Source organism: Dasypus novemcinctus, chromosome 8 (assembly GCF_030445035.2).
Source record: "Dasypus novemcinctus isolate mDasNov1 chromosome 8, mDasNov1.1.hap2, whole genome shotgun sequence".
Classification (NCBI taxonomy): domain Eukaryota; kingdom Metazoa; phylum Chordata; class Mammalia; order Cingulata; family Dasypodidae; genus Dasypus; species Dasypus novemcinctus.
Window position 1 is genome coordinate 103,556,864 of NC_080680.1, and position 14,890 is coordinate 103,571,753.

At 45.5% G+C, this 14,890-nt stretch overlaps 1 protein-coding gene across 3 annotated transcripts in view; it reads left to right on the forward strand.

Annotated features, from left to right (window-relative positions):
- Window positions 1-14,890, forward strand: part of ASTN2 (astrotactin 2) — a 950,369-nt gene that overhangs the window by 898,730 nt on the left and 36,749 nt on the right. The gene's annotated exons all lie outside the window — the stretch shown is intronic.

Sequence of the window (14,890 nt, forward strand, 5' to 3'; positions counted from 1 at the left end):
CCCATTTATTCATCTAGTAATATACTCAAGCTCATTCATCCACTTATTCATTTATCAGTTCTTACAACCTATCATATTTTTATTTACTCATTCATCCCTCATTTACCTAAACAGACATTTTCTAGGATTTCTATGTCTCAATATGCTAGGGACAGCAAGTATAACTTGACTAGGATAGTGTTTCTGTCTTTGGATAATTTATAGTGATGTTCATATGAAAGACCACAGACTGGATTCAGGTCTGATGTTGACAATTTTAGTTATGTGACCCTAGATAAATCACTTTACCTCTATAAGCCTCAATATCAGCCTTCATAAGGTGGAGCTAATTAAAACCTAGACTACAGAGTTGACTGAGAAAACAAAAAACACTACTGCCCAGTATTGCAAAGTATTATGCTCAATAAATATCAGTACTTCCAAATCTGTGAAACCCCCCACCCCCAAAACACATCCCATCCCATTCCCCTCTTTCCTCTCCATGTCTAATGGATTACTTTTCTAAAGAAAATGGTGCCCTTTTGATCACTAGGCATATTCAAGCTTATTGATAACAGATAGCAATGTGTTTGTACACCAAACTCAGGAATATCACAGTAAACTGGACTCTGGCTCTGCTATTCACTGTCTCTGAGATCTTGGGGCCCAAATTTTATCTTCCAAAAAATAAAAGCTGCCGGGTTAACAAGCACTCTAGAACTGTAATCCCTAAAGTACAGTAGGCTATCAGATCTCTTCCAGTGAGGCATCTGGACAAACTTCATAGAGGCAGTAACATGTGCCTTAAGATCTTAAAGGATGACTGCAATCCTAATAGTGAGAGGTGGAAGTGGGATCCAGACTCCAGAGAATGGCTTGATAGCCTATTAATCACTAAGCTCTGACCCCAACCCCTTGGACCTTGGCTCTCCTCTTCTGTGGAATACAACTCTGCTACTAGGCGAAGATCCATAGTGTCCCCTCTAACTCTTTACATCTACAATTATATGAAGAAAGTGACATTTTTGAAAGACTTCCTGAAGGCTAGCTTCTGGTTCTTCTGTCCTTCACTAAGGGAGTAGACTGGAGGCAGACAGATCTGGGTTCAAATCCTGCCCTGTCCCTTATTAGCTGTGTGATGCTGAATGAGTTTCTCAGCCTCCTGCACCCCTGTTTCCTCCTCTCTGAAGAGAAGATAATATGGTGCCTGGTTCCCTGGGATCCCAAGAGGATTTGATGAGATAATGCACAACAGCTTTCCAGTGGGTGTCACTGTTGTTGCCCTTATGTGGTAATTACCAATTTCAACTCTCTCCCCGCCCCTCCCCCCTCCCCATTCTCTAACCCTTGGGAAAGATGTGTCTCAAAGAAGGAGGGAGCCCTGGTTGATGGCTCCTATCCATGGAGACAAAAGTAGTAAGCCTGTCTCTGTGTGACACTGTAGGCCTTAACTAGGCTGGAATCTCACAAGCCCATTACATAGAGAACAATGAAATGTTTTATGGAACCCCAGAAGCAATTAAGAATGAGAGTTGGAAAATCAACTGCAGTCCTTTGAAAGTGATCAACACTTTCCCTCTCCCCTTCTCTTCTTCACCACATGCCATTCCCCCTTTCCCACCTCTTTAAGTGGGGAACATCCTTTCTTCCTCTGTCCTGGAAATGTGCTTGTCAGGAGCTTGTCATCCTTAACTCTGAGCTCCTCTTCTTTTCTATTTTTTAAAAAATTGATTTTATTAATGGTCCTGGGATCTGGGCCACTCTGACAAGGAGCCAGGGTGTTGTTTGGAACAGACTCTTATCCCACTGGCGGCTCAAGGCAGTCTCGAGTTTTAAAATAGTTACAGTGTAAGTTCTTGGAGCTTCTCATTTTCTGCTTGCTTGTGCCCATACTGAAATTTGTTTTCTTTCTCATAGGCCTTAAAGGCCATGAGTGGCAGTGGAAACAGTGCAGGTTTTGGGGTCAGGCTGAGCTGGGTGCAAGTCCTGATTCTGCCACATACTCATAACTTATCCTGGGGCAAGTCACTTTGCACTGCTCTGTGCAACAATTTCTTCCTCTGGACAAAGGAGCTGGAAATAGTGCCAATCTCATAAGGTTGCAGGGAAGAGGTTTTAAATGATAAGTTCCACGAAGGTTTACCAGAATGCTAGGCACATTGGAGGCCAACAGGCAAAAGTAGTCACTTCTCCCTTCCTTCTCCTTGACTCAGTCCCTGGTTATCAGTGTCTCTTTCTTCCTGGGCAATCCTGGAGGAGCTGCTCTCCATGAGGCAGTTTGGTGTCCCATGATTCCTGGAAGGAATGACTATCCAGTATCCTGGGAGGAAGACAGGATGAAAATAGAGAATGGGTCCAGAGGAGACAAGGCTCAAAAGAGTTGAGTTTTACTTAAGCCCAAATGGATGCCGAACTCTCCTAATCTACACTGGCAGAAGGCATGACAGAAAGATTTAGGGTGCACAGGGCATGGAAGACTGTTCTCTCCACCAGGAAGTCTGTGTTCACCTCACTTCCAACATCTCTGCCTGTGTGACCTTAGGCAAAACATTCATACCCTCAATCTCTTCCTCCATTTCAGCATCTTTAAATGGAGGTACCATAAGTCCTCTCCAACTGGAGAGTTCTGGGAACATGCAATTTAGCTATGGGGTGTATCCTCCTTCTCTCTCTCCTCCTTCTCCTCCTCAAGGATGCCACCCTTCCAACTTCTCTACCTTTCTCACCTTTGCATTGCCTTACAGAGTCTCTCGGCTCCTTGCTGTGTCTCGCTTTGTCTTTTATTCACTCTGTGTAAGTACGTTTTGTCTGGCTCCTTGTCTTTGTCCATTATCATTTTCCCTAACTTTCCTTCTTTGCCTTTCTCAGCTTCTAGTCACCATTCTCCTGAGTTTTCTTTCTGTGTATATCTCTGTCTCTCTGTCCAGTTTTTAATTTGACTTTTAGTCTCCCCCCTGTCTCCCCGCCTTCTCTGGCCTTCCTCCATCACTATTCCCTCTCTCCACCCCACCTCCGAAGGCAAATTGCTTTTGTAGCCCCTCCATCCATGTAATTTTACATAGCACCACAGGGTAAGACAAATCAGAGGAGTGAAAGTCAAGGCTGATTTTCTGTCCTAAGCTCACCCTGGTGTAACAAAACAGAAACCTCAGCACCAGCCCTGTCTAAATTGAATTTCCTTGTTTGTTTCTTTTGTTTTGCTTTTGAACGAAAACAAACAAAGAGCAGCAGAGGGGGGCAGGTCCCCTGACGGTCTGACAGTGGAGCCAGCTCCTGCTCCCTTGGTTTGGGAGTCCAAGGGTGACCCTGAGCCAGAGTCCCCACTCAGGACAGATGGATCAGGCCAGGCTGGGCATCCGTGGTCCCTGCCCAGGCCTGGCCAGGGTCCTAGATACCCCTCTTGTAGCTGCTCCCCAATTTCCCTTTATCAAGGTAATTAACCTCTGTCTTGTCTTGGCTGCCTTGCTTTCTCTACAATGGGACTGTTGCCAAAGGGTCCTGAGGGAACATGCCAGCAGCAGCCAGGCCCAATTCCTGGGGTGGAGGACTCATTTCCACACATTCAGAGACCTGTCCGAGGCCTGCCCTCGCCTCCCTGGCCTCAGCTCAATGAAAGGAATGCTGTGGGAGCCTGGGTATTCAGACGAGTGTCAGCATCCACGGTGGTCCATGGCTTGGGGGAAGGAAATAGAGGGAAATCCAAGGCACCAGAGAAAGGAGGGCATTGTGAAGAGCCTGAGGTCAGGAGTCAGGCCACCGCAAGACTCATAGTCACCCTCACTGTGATCTTGGGCTAGTCCCTCCACCTCTTCTGGCCTCAACTTTCTCATCTGTGAAATGGAAAGGTTAAACCCAATGGGCTCTGAGACTGAGTTAGGGAGGGAGTGGCCTGAACTTGACCATAGTAGTAGTAATAATAATACCATATTGCAAATTCACTATGTGACAGGACCCCTTCGACAGATGTTGCATATGCTGCCTCATTTAGTATGCAGCATAACCCGATGGATAAGGTAGTAGTATTGTTATCATCTCCCATTTCACAGATAAGAAAACTAGGGCTCCAGGGAGTCAGCTTTTTGCCCAAGGTCACATGATACCAAGGGCCAGAGCTGAGATCCACACCCAAGCAGACTCTAGCACCCACCCTCCATCCCCCCACCTCTCCAGTACTGTTCATGGCCTTGTTCACTTGTACATTGGAGCAGTCAGGAGGACCTGGTGATGGTGTGAATGGAAGAGGGCTTTCTGTCTACAAGCAACATTGTTTGCAATCAAAGGACACCAGGCTTGGGGACTGGAAGACACGTAGTGCAACCTAAAGATCCTGAGAAAGTTCTTCACGCCTCATCTTTCCCATCTATAATATTGACATAGTATAACTCCTTAGGTTGTTACAGGAATTGACCTGGATAAATAGATGAGAAAGTGCTGCGAAATTTGCATAAATGGTGTGCACATGAAGGGTAATCACTATCACTCTATATTTGTCAAAGAAAGGGTAGGGGAAAGACAACAGTCTCTGAATCCCTACCCCCTTTTACACACATGTGTTTTAATTAGAACTTTGATTGGGTCTTTACCCAGCTCACCACCACACTATGTGACTTTTGGCAAGTTCCTTCACTCTCTGTGTCTCAGTTTCATCAGTAAAATGGAATCATAACAAGACCTATTTCAAAGATTTGTGAGGATCCAATGAAATTGAAGCATATGAAGAGCTCAAGTTAGCACCCAGCCCAGCTCATTGTCAGGGCTTAATACGTGGGAAAAAGGAGGAGGGAGGAGGAAAAAGGAGGAGGGAGGAGTGACTGCTGTTTACCCCTCATGATTATATACTTTACCTAAGCAGTCACACCTGGGATTGCCTCTTCCAACACCATTGTGTCCAGTGTTTCAGTGCAAGAGCTGGTTAGGCTTCCATCTCTGACACTGACCCCTTTACTCTCCTCTGCAGGCACACTTGCCCAGAATGTGCCAGGCTATTCCTTCTTCAAGGACTCTCTTTCCCTGGGATGGCCTTCTTCTTGTTCTTCCTATAATTGGGACCTTGTCATCCTGCAGATCCTTGAATAAACATTGCCTCCTTAGAAAGGTCTTCTTTGACCACGTTCTTATTAGATTTATTAGATCCCACCCAACATACACACAGAAACGCAAAACCTTCTTTGTTTTATCCATGGTACTTCCTAGGGCTGTAATAATTTAGCATCTGTTTGATGCCTTGGTGTTAGAACAATGCCTGACACCAATAAGAACCCTATAAACAATCATTGAAAGATTCAAACAAATTCCCAAGTCAATGCAAAATTTCCAGAAACACTGACTTTTCCTCTAACTCACTTTCTCACCAATATTTGACATCACCCACTATGTGCCAGACTTTGGTCTAGTATGCTATCTATGTGTCTACATATACATCTATAACTATATCTACATCCATATCTATATCTACCTGTTATCTCTGTCATCATCTATCTGTAGCTAACCTCTGTCATCTATCAACCATCTAGCTATCTAATCTATCAATGCTTTATATACATGTTACCTAATTCAATCTCCAAAATAGCTCTCTAAGGCAGTTACTATTATTCTCATCCAACAAATGAGGCTTCTAAGGCACAGAGAGGTCAAGCAACTTGACCAGGGCTACAAAGGTAGAGATATAAAGTGGAGAAGCCAAGATTTGGATCCAGACAATTTATTGCCAGAGCCTAATCTCAAAATTATCACAATAGATTTTGAAAAGAAGTAGACATGTGGAAATGGCAAGAGCCAGAAGGTAGAAATTGTGGAAAGGGATCTTTTGTGCAAAGGCTCATTTCCATATGGGTTGGAAATTACATGGAAAATAAAGTTCCAGTTCTCATTCCAAAGGCTGATTTGGCTACCATTGAGCTCCAAATTTCATCCTGCTCCTCTCATCTCTGTAGTGCCACACAAAACCTAACAATGTGTGAGGACTCTGTTTCCTCCCTGGGATGTGCTCCTAATGTCACTTTTGAGATACCTGTGATCCCCACCTCTCCTCTGCTGCTGAGTTGTTTCCCAACTTCTCCAGGCTTCCATGTGTGTTTCTGCAAACGAATCCAGAATCCTGGCCCAAAGACACTATTCCAAAAGGCCAGGGGCTTGAGCCTTGGACAGAGCATTGCTGGCCTCCCCACCACCCCCATCACCCCTGGAATGCTTCCCCTCCCCCAGGCACAGCTTGGGCTGCACATGGCAAAAGCAGCCAGGGCCACCGCCATGGATATGATAATTATATATTAGATGAAATCCCAATGTTCCCCTTTATTTACATTCCTATCCTACCCTCTTCATTTCCTCTCCTCATGCCAAGAATCAGCACAGAATTTACTGGAAACAGCATGAAAGTCAACAGGGGCCCTCTAGGGTTGGCTTTCAAAAGTGTTTGCCCAGACGTTGGGAGGTCCCAGAGGATGGGAGGCAAGAGGCCTCAGGGTTATCCTGCCTCTGTCCCTCAGTCCCTATGTGGCCTTGGGCAAGTCGTTTCTACTTTGGAGACCTCTGTTTCTCCATTTGTGGAAGAGAGACTGAATGGGCCTGTCCCAAAGGGCCTTCTATTGAATTGGGAGGCTGTGAATCTGAGGAGATGATGAAAACAAAGAGGCTGACCCAAGCCCCTTGCACTGAGGTAGGCAAGGACCTAAGTTCAGTGGGAAGAGCCTCCATGAGGTTAGGCTGGTACTTCACTTCCTTGCTGCAGTCCCCGGATGTGTTCAGCAGGCCTCCTGCACCAAGCTCCCATGAGAAGGGAGATGTGACAGAGGAGCCTTCCATGCTGCCCAGGGACCTGGGCTGCAGCCTCTGGACCAACACAAGGCAAGTCTGGGGCCCAAGGTTGATCCAGGCCACGCCAGGGAAAGAAGCCAGGAGTTCCTGTCCTGCTCTTCTCTGGCTTTTTCTTTCCCACTGTGAAACTTTCTTATTTCCTGTTTTGTTTTGTTTTGTCCCATCCTTTTTCTCTCCCTTCTTTCTTCTCTCCTGTCCTCCCTTTCTCACTTCTTCCCGTTGCTCCTGCCCTCATCCTCCATTCCTTTTCTTTCCTTCTTTCCTTTCTTCCTCACTCCCTTCCTCCATCTCTCCCTTCCTCTGTCCCTGTATCCATTCCCATCTTTCTAAAATCTCTCCCTTTCTTTCCCCTCTGAGCCATTTCTTTGTTTCTGTCTGACTTTTTGCTCCTTGTCCTCTCTATCTTCTCTTTTGCTTTCTTATTCTCTTTCTGTCTTGGTCTTTCCCTATGTGTTCCTCTGACTTTCTATCCATCTGTCTTTTGGTGCCTCTGTGTACCTCTCTTATACTTGCTCTCTCTGTGTCTACACTTCTGTCGTTCTCCTTTTCTTAACATTTCTCAATTAAGGTTTTGCTTGGTCCCAGGATCTCTCTTCTCCACCCCCTGTGGATTTTTCCCTCCCCCTTTCTTACCCCTTTCCACCCACCCCGACTCACTACCAGAGTCTGTGCCTATAAAAAGTCTCTGGGGTGAGAAGCCAGTTGGGTGTGGCTATGTGTCTCCCGGAGCTCAGCAGGAGTAGGGGGACTCTGCTGTCCCCAGACTCTGGGGAAATGTGAATTTCTCCTGGTGGTGCTGCTCCGTCCCTTTGGTCTGAGGGTAAGGGCGAGGGGGGCAGCCTAGCAGTTCAGTTCCCTCTAGTGTAGGTCACATTGACCTCTCCAAAGTGCACAGTTGGGGCCCCAGAGAGGGGAAGCGCTGTTTTCAAGCCAGAAGCAAATACAGCAGTGAGCTGAAAGCCAAGAGAGTCTTGAAGAGGAAAAATAACGCTGTTTTTCAGCTGACAGACAGTGAGGCTCCTAAAACCTGCTGGGGACTCTCAGGCAGGCTGTTTCTTTCCTCAAACTGCGTCAGGATTTCATCCAGGAATGGGACGTGAGCCAGGGTTCCGGAGGGACAGGGCACAGGCTGCTCCTGCGAACTCGTGGAGGATGGAGGGCTGGGAGTGAGGCTGTGCTGGAGGCCTAGGTTTTGAATGCCAGGTGGAGGAAGTGAACTTTACCCTGTAGGCAGTGGGGAGCCAGGAAGGCTTTTGAGGAAGGACGGGTTGTAATTTAACCTACGTTTTGTGGTGACAACTCTGACCATGTTAGGGAGGACAGGCTGAGTTGAGTTGAGAGGCCAGGAGGCCATTTGGTAGGGGTAAAAGGGACAAGTGGTGCCCTGAGTAGGGCCTATGCTGGGCCAAATTGGAGCAGCATGGCCTTGGCTTGGTTCTAGAAACATCTGGAAACATCCATAAACAGCTTTTCCTAGTCTTCATAACTGACTGCAGTGCTGAGTGCCCAGGCAAGCCCATCGTTTACTGATACCTAAAATGGGTGCCACACTGAGCTAGGCCTCTTGAAATTCATAGTCACAGTGGGGGCATAGGAAGGGATGGGAAAACCCAGGGTCCTGGGGGAACACCAAGGGAGCTCCCCTGGAAAGGCTTCCTGAGCAGGTGAGGAGGAGTGTGAAGAACGTTTCAGGCAGAGGACAGGAGGAGAAGGCTGGGAGATGAGGGACAGCATGGTGCAGTGGAGAGTGTATCTGGATGAGGAGTGTGAGGGCAGTGAGGAGAGCTGAGCTGCAGAGACAGTCCAGGGCCTGGTCAGCCACATTTGGGCTGCAGGCGAAGCCATGGGAAGGTTTCCAGGGAGGGAATAGCATGAACTAGCTTTCTGGCTACAAGAGGATTTGACTTGTGAGGGGAAGATCAAGCATCTGAACGATGCCCAGAGGAGAGGAAGAGGGTCACTGAAGCTGCTAGAAATGATGTCCCTGAAGATCGTTTGAATGACTGAGACTGTTTATTCAGGGTAAAGAGAAGACACGGGAAGGTGGACCCATGGTTTTCAGCCCTCTGTAGAGCAGTGCAGGGTCAGAGAGCACAGGTGTGTTCACTGTGACCCTGCACAACAGAGCTGGGGTTAAAGGCTACAAAGGAGGCAGATTTCAGCCCACTCTCAGGAAACATTTCAACACTGGCCCTCAGGGGGATGGCCATCACAGGAGGCAGCAAGCACCCCATCCTGGGAGAGAGGGGAAGCCAACAGAGACTAGAGGAATGCTCACTGCCTTTATAAGGAGGAACTTGAAAGTGACATCAATATGTCATGATGGCCAGATACCTGATAATAGGGAGCAGTGGGGACTGGTAAACTAGAAATTGAGCAGAGGAGACTCAGCTCCAGCTAATCATGTAAGAATATGGATCCAGGCTGATGTGTCTTCCAAGCCAGATATCTAGATGTTTAAGGGAAACCTCATAATTAGTAAGTGCTGGAAATCATTTAAAATAACTAGTTTTGTAGGTCTGAAGTCACCTTCAGGACACTAATCTGGAATTTCTAATTTAGGCCAACACTCTCAGTATACATGCAGATGAGGAGGCTGAGGTCCTCAGAGGATCATAGGTTTCCTAGTCAAGACAGAGCCAGGATTAACACGCAGGGGTCCTGACACTGATCCAGGGAGCTTACCAGCAGGCGGTGACCACCTTCTTCTACCTTAGGGGTCACCTTGCAAAGGGGAAAGCATAGAAACAGCTCAGCATGGGAGAGGGTCCTGGAGTGAGGACATGAGCCCTGCCCAGATTCTGTGCCCAGTTGTGCTGCCCACCCACCTGGGACCTGGGGCAAGGAGCTGCCTCTTTCTGAATCTCAGTTTCCTTCTTATTACAATGAGGGAACATTGGATGGAGGAGTTCCACCCTACTCTGACCAGCTAGGAAGCCCACAGAAGGTAGGAAGGAGGCCAAGCTATAGAGAGTAGGCATCCCAGTGTCTTCCACCTCCTGTCTCAGCTGAGGGTCCACCCCTGTACTCTGATGGGCTTCTCCTTTCCCCCCACCCCCACACACATACCTCCATCTGCAAAGGAGGCTGTTGCACTAGCTGTCTTGAGGTCATCACTGGAAAGGTGTTAGCAGACTGCAGGGGATCACCGTTAATGATGTGTGGAGAGTCAGAGGCAAGACAAAATCCAGACTTCTGGCATTTTTCTTTCTGCTTTGTTCTCCTTTCCCCCCAAAGACCAACTCCACCATCTACCAACAACCCTGTCCTGCTTTCACATTTGAAGATAACTTAATAGATCTTGGGGCCTCAGACATCATTGACCTGAATCCTTCTCTCTTTATGGGATAAACTGAAGCCCAGGGAGGGACTGGGGCCTGCCTTAGATCCCTCAGAGCTGGAATAGGCCAGAACTCTTGACCATTTGCTGCTCTCTTGCCCCAAATGCAAGCATCCAGGCACCCTGATTCTCTTGGGTGTCTGAGAGGATAAGAGCTTGGGCTTTTGAGTGAGACTATCCTAGGGTCAATTCAAATGTCAGTCACTTTCTGGCTGCACATGATACTTATTTTCCCTGGTTCTCGATTTCCCACATTTCTAAAGTGGGAATACTACTACTTTCTATAATATGTTATAGTTTCTTGGGAACACAAATATAGAGTAGTTGACACATGCAAAGCTCCTAAGCACAGTGTCCCAACACACAATAGGTGTTCAATACCAAATATGTACCAAGTACATACAAGTGATTTCTTTAATAGGTCTTCATGAGGAGTGACCATAAAAGGGACACCTGACAGTGAGGGTGCTAGCTGAGCGTCCCACCTTCTGTGCAATTGCTCACATTTGCTTTCTTCTTGAGCATCTCCCAGGAGACTTTTGAGCATGAGATGTGGTCAATTTAGGTCATTTTGCCCAAATATCAGACATAACAGGAGGTGCTATCCCTCCTTTTGATCTCCTACTCTTCCTTTCACCCATCGTTTATGTAGTTCATGATTACAGAGATCCAAGACTGTCAGTGCACCAAGGGCGGGAAGGGTTTTAGAAACTACATTTTAGGAACCTGTGAATTCCTAGCACATGCACATGGCCTAGCATGGCATGTAGTAGGTACTTAGTTCAATAAGTACTTAATCTCAATAGTAGGCCTTATGGGTTGAGTGGATGGAGTTAGTCTTCCATGTAAGCGTTTTAGATATTAGTTGAGGACATAGCAATGTCATGGTTCCTAACTGCCAATCACTATCATCACTGACCATTTATCACGCTCTTACCACAAACCAGGCAATGTGCTCAGATGTTTATAGCCACTAACTTTTTGAATCTTCAGAGATGGTATTCTCTAAGGTAAATAATATTGTTTCTCCATTTTATAGATAAGGAAATTAAGACAAAAAGACAAAATGACTTGCTCAAAGTCACACAACTTATTAGTAAGTGGCAGAATCTCGATCCTAATACAGGCTGTCTGGCTCAGGAGTACTTTATATTTTATGTATTCTTGTTTAGGCAGCTGCCTAGCTGGAATTTGAAATATTATGGTTCAGATCGAAAGAGCTTTACCCATCCAGCTTATTGTCCTGGGGATAGAGAGTGATTTGCCCCACAAAAAAAAGGTATGGGAGTTCAGAGGAGGCTGCAGCCAGTGTACCTTGGAGGAGCTACATTTGAGTTAGGCATGTAAGAATGGATAGCCTTGAATATTTAGAAGTGGGGAAATAATTGAATCACAGGCAGAAGGAACAGGTGAAACAAAGGCAAGGAGGTGGTAAATGGAAGGGACACATACTAGAAATAGCAGAAAGCTCAGGATGGTTGAATTATTATACATAGTAATGACATTGGAGAGGCAGGCTTGCAAGGCCTTATAATGCAGGCTGAGTTGGCCGGTTTTCAGCGCAGAAAACCCAAATCACATTTGGGTTTTCAAATCATCTCTATGTCTGCTGGGTGAAATATGAGCTGGAATAAGAGAGATTGGAGGTAGATAGGTAGATTTTACTAGTTGGAGGGCTGATATAATAGTCCTGGTAAGAGATGAAGAATCTGAAATTACAACAATGGCTAGGAGATGAAAAGGAGGTTGATGTTGAGAGTCATTAGGATGTGGGCTTGTTGTATTCATAACTTTCTTTGGAAATATAACAAAGGACAACCAATAAGCCAACCACAGTGAGATGACATAGCATGGGACTTGAGAAAAAAAAAAGTGGGTTCAAATCTCGGCTCTACCATTTCATAGCTGTATAACCTTTAATTGCTTAACTTTCGAGATTAAGCCTCTTCCTGCAACCAAAAAATGGGATTAATAAATTCTACTTCAAAATAATGTTCACAACATGTGAAATTTAAATAAAATAATTTATATGTCAGTTTCTGGCACCCAGTAGGCACTTTATTCATCCTTCCCCTTTCCTTCATTCTTGTTGCCTAAGCATTCATATTTATTCTCTCTCCTCCTCTACCCCTTCCCTGCCCAACTTCCCTCTCCTTGTCCCTCTTTCCCCAGGGTGCCAGAAATGAAATAACATTCTTCACATATTTGTTCTAAAGCTCCTGGCAGTCTTCCTGAAGACCCCTGGCTGGGTCAGGACTGATTTGCATTAGCATGTGTGAGGCCAGCATGAAGGGGAAGGAGAGGCCCTGTTTTCAGGGAGTTTCATCAGGCGCCCCTGCCAGAAAAAGGAGAAGTTACTATTTCTTTCTGGGAAACATTCACAGATGAAAACAAGTAAGGAAGGCCAGGGAGCTGCCTGGCTTGTGGAGAGGTTGGGGGGTGGGTGAGCTGCCTGTCTGACTCCCACGACTGTATCCAACTCCTTGCACTCTTATTTTGGGCCTGCCCCCAGAAATCTCTTCTCCAGAGTGCGTAGTAACTTAATACCATTGAATGGATCTTTCTTAATCGTATCTATGGCCTGTAGCAGGGAGAGAAGAGGGAGTATGGGAGCAAGGAAGACACAGGATAAACAGCAATTTTGGTGTCTGGCTTCTAGATGGATATTAAATCAACAAAAACATCTTTAAAAAAAAAAAGCAGAAGTAACCCCCCACACTCCCCACCCCCACCCCAAGATTTCATTTGTTTATTTTTGTTTTAATCCTGTGGAATTTTGAATAGTACATTGTTTCTGGAGTCACTACTTTTTTCAGGGAATCTCAATAGCTTTATCCAAATCTAGATAATCAATGGCCTGTCCAAGGGATTCCCCTGAAGGTGTTTTAGGGCTGTCCTTGGCATCATGAAAACTGCTGTACCTAGAGGCAAGGATTTACCATTTTATAAAGAGGCAAACCAAGTTCCTGGTACTCTTATTGGATATCCTCCCATCATTTCCCATTGTTCTTCTTAATTCTTATCCTGAATGAGTCTTCTCCATCAAAACCTGGGCCTTCTTCTTCATGAGAGTGTCTGTGTAAATACTTCCAAGTACAACTCAAAGCATAAATAATATTAATGACTATAAATTTAAAGAGTGCTTTCAATATGCCAAGCTCTGTTCTGAGTGCTTTACATGCGTTAACTCATTCAATCCTCTCAATAACCCAATGAGGACATTATTTTACTATCCATCCTCTACAGAAGAGAAAATCAAAGCCCAGAGAAGTGAAGGAATTGGCCTGAAGTCATGCATCTAGTTGGTAAGATAGCCAGGACTTGAACTCAGACAAAAGTGACTCCAGAGTCCAAGCTCCTAATCATTGACCAGCTTTCCCCTGCAAAAGTCCTGTTACCATTAAAGAAATATAGTGATAGATGGATAAATGAATACATGCAATATTACATTTAATCACTGTGACAATCCTTTATTGACATAATGGCACTTTTTATTTTCCTGACTTCAGAGATAAGGAATGAAAGGCTCACAGAGGCTTAGTATATTGACCAAGATCACTGAGAGGGGAAGGGGGAGAACAAGTATTTGAAAACAGGTCTTCTGACCTCAGAAACCATGTTCTGAACCTTTGCACTTTATTCCCTCCTGCTAAGCCCTATAAAGGACAGTCAGAGGAATAAGAAGCAGTATTTGCCATGAAGAACTATCTATTGTATTGGGAGGAGCCAGATGTATACACAAACCACTGGATCCCAGGGAGATGAAAGTTGGTAAACTGGTTCTGTAATGTCTCTACAGATCATGAGCTATGGAGAAAAGATTGAAGGGAGGAGGACCATTATTGGCAGTCAGGAATGACATCCTTCAGCCTTTATTAAATTATCTAAAGCACACTTGCTTTCTTAGGGGTCCTCTCAAATGTGATCTCCTCCCTGCATGCACTGGTGTTCATGCATCCCATTATTCCTTGATTGTCTCCTATCTGTAAGGCTCTGCACTACATGCTGCAGACCCAGAGATGAATGAGAGATCATCCCCACCTCCATGGAACTCACAATAAAATGTGGCCAATAATATGAGAGCTTGGAGGAGAGAACGCCTCTCTGCCCAGTTAAAGACTGCCAGAAAGGGTGATGTTTTAGTTGAGTTTTAAATGATGAACAGAGATCAATTAGGTGAAGGTAGGGAGGGAGAGAGAGAAAATGGTTTTCTAGGGAGAGGGAGTCACATATGCCAAGTTATTGAGGAGCAAGGAAACATGGCAATTTGGCAATCACAGTCCAAGTTATCATAGGGCAATGGGACAAATTTGAATGATGAGGCTGAAGAGGTTGGCAGGGCTTGAATCATAAGAGAACTTTGGTGCCAGACTAAGAAGTGTGGAATTTCTCTTGAGGGTGAAAAGGAACAATTCAAAGGTCACAAGCCTGGTGCTCAATAGAAATTATCAGATTGGCACTTCCAGAATATCACTCTGGCTAAAATACCAACAAGAGATTGGAGGTGGGCCTGAACTGGGAGAGGCAAGTTAGGATGCAGTTTCCAATGCCTGACTGAGTGCAGTGAGGTCTGGCGTAGGTGAGAACAGGAAGAAAGGCAGGCAGTTAAAATCTATAAGTCAGATGAATAGCATGAGGCTGAGGGGATGAGGCAGAACAACATTTCAGGGAGCATGTGTTTAGCCTGCTTCATGCTTGTTGATGAGAATGCCACTTAAATCCCTTGCCTCTTAAGCTCATCCAAAGTATACATCA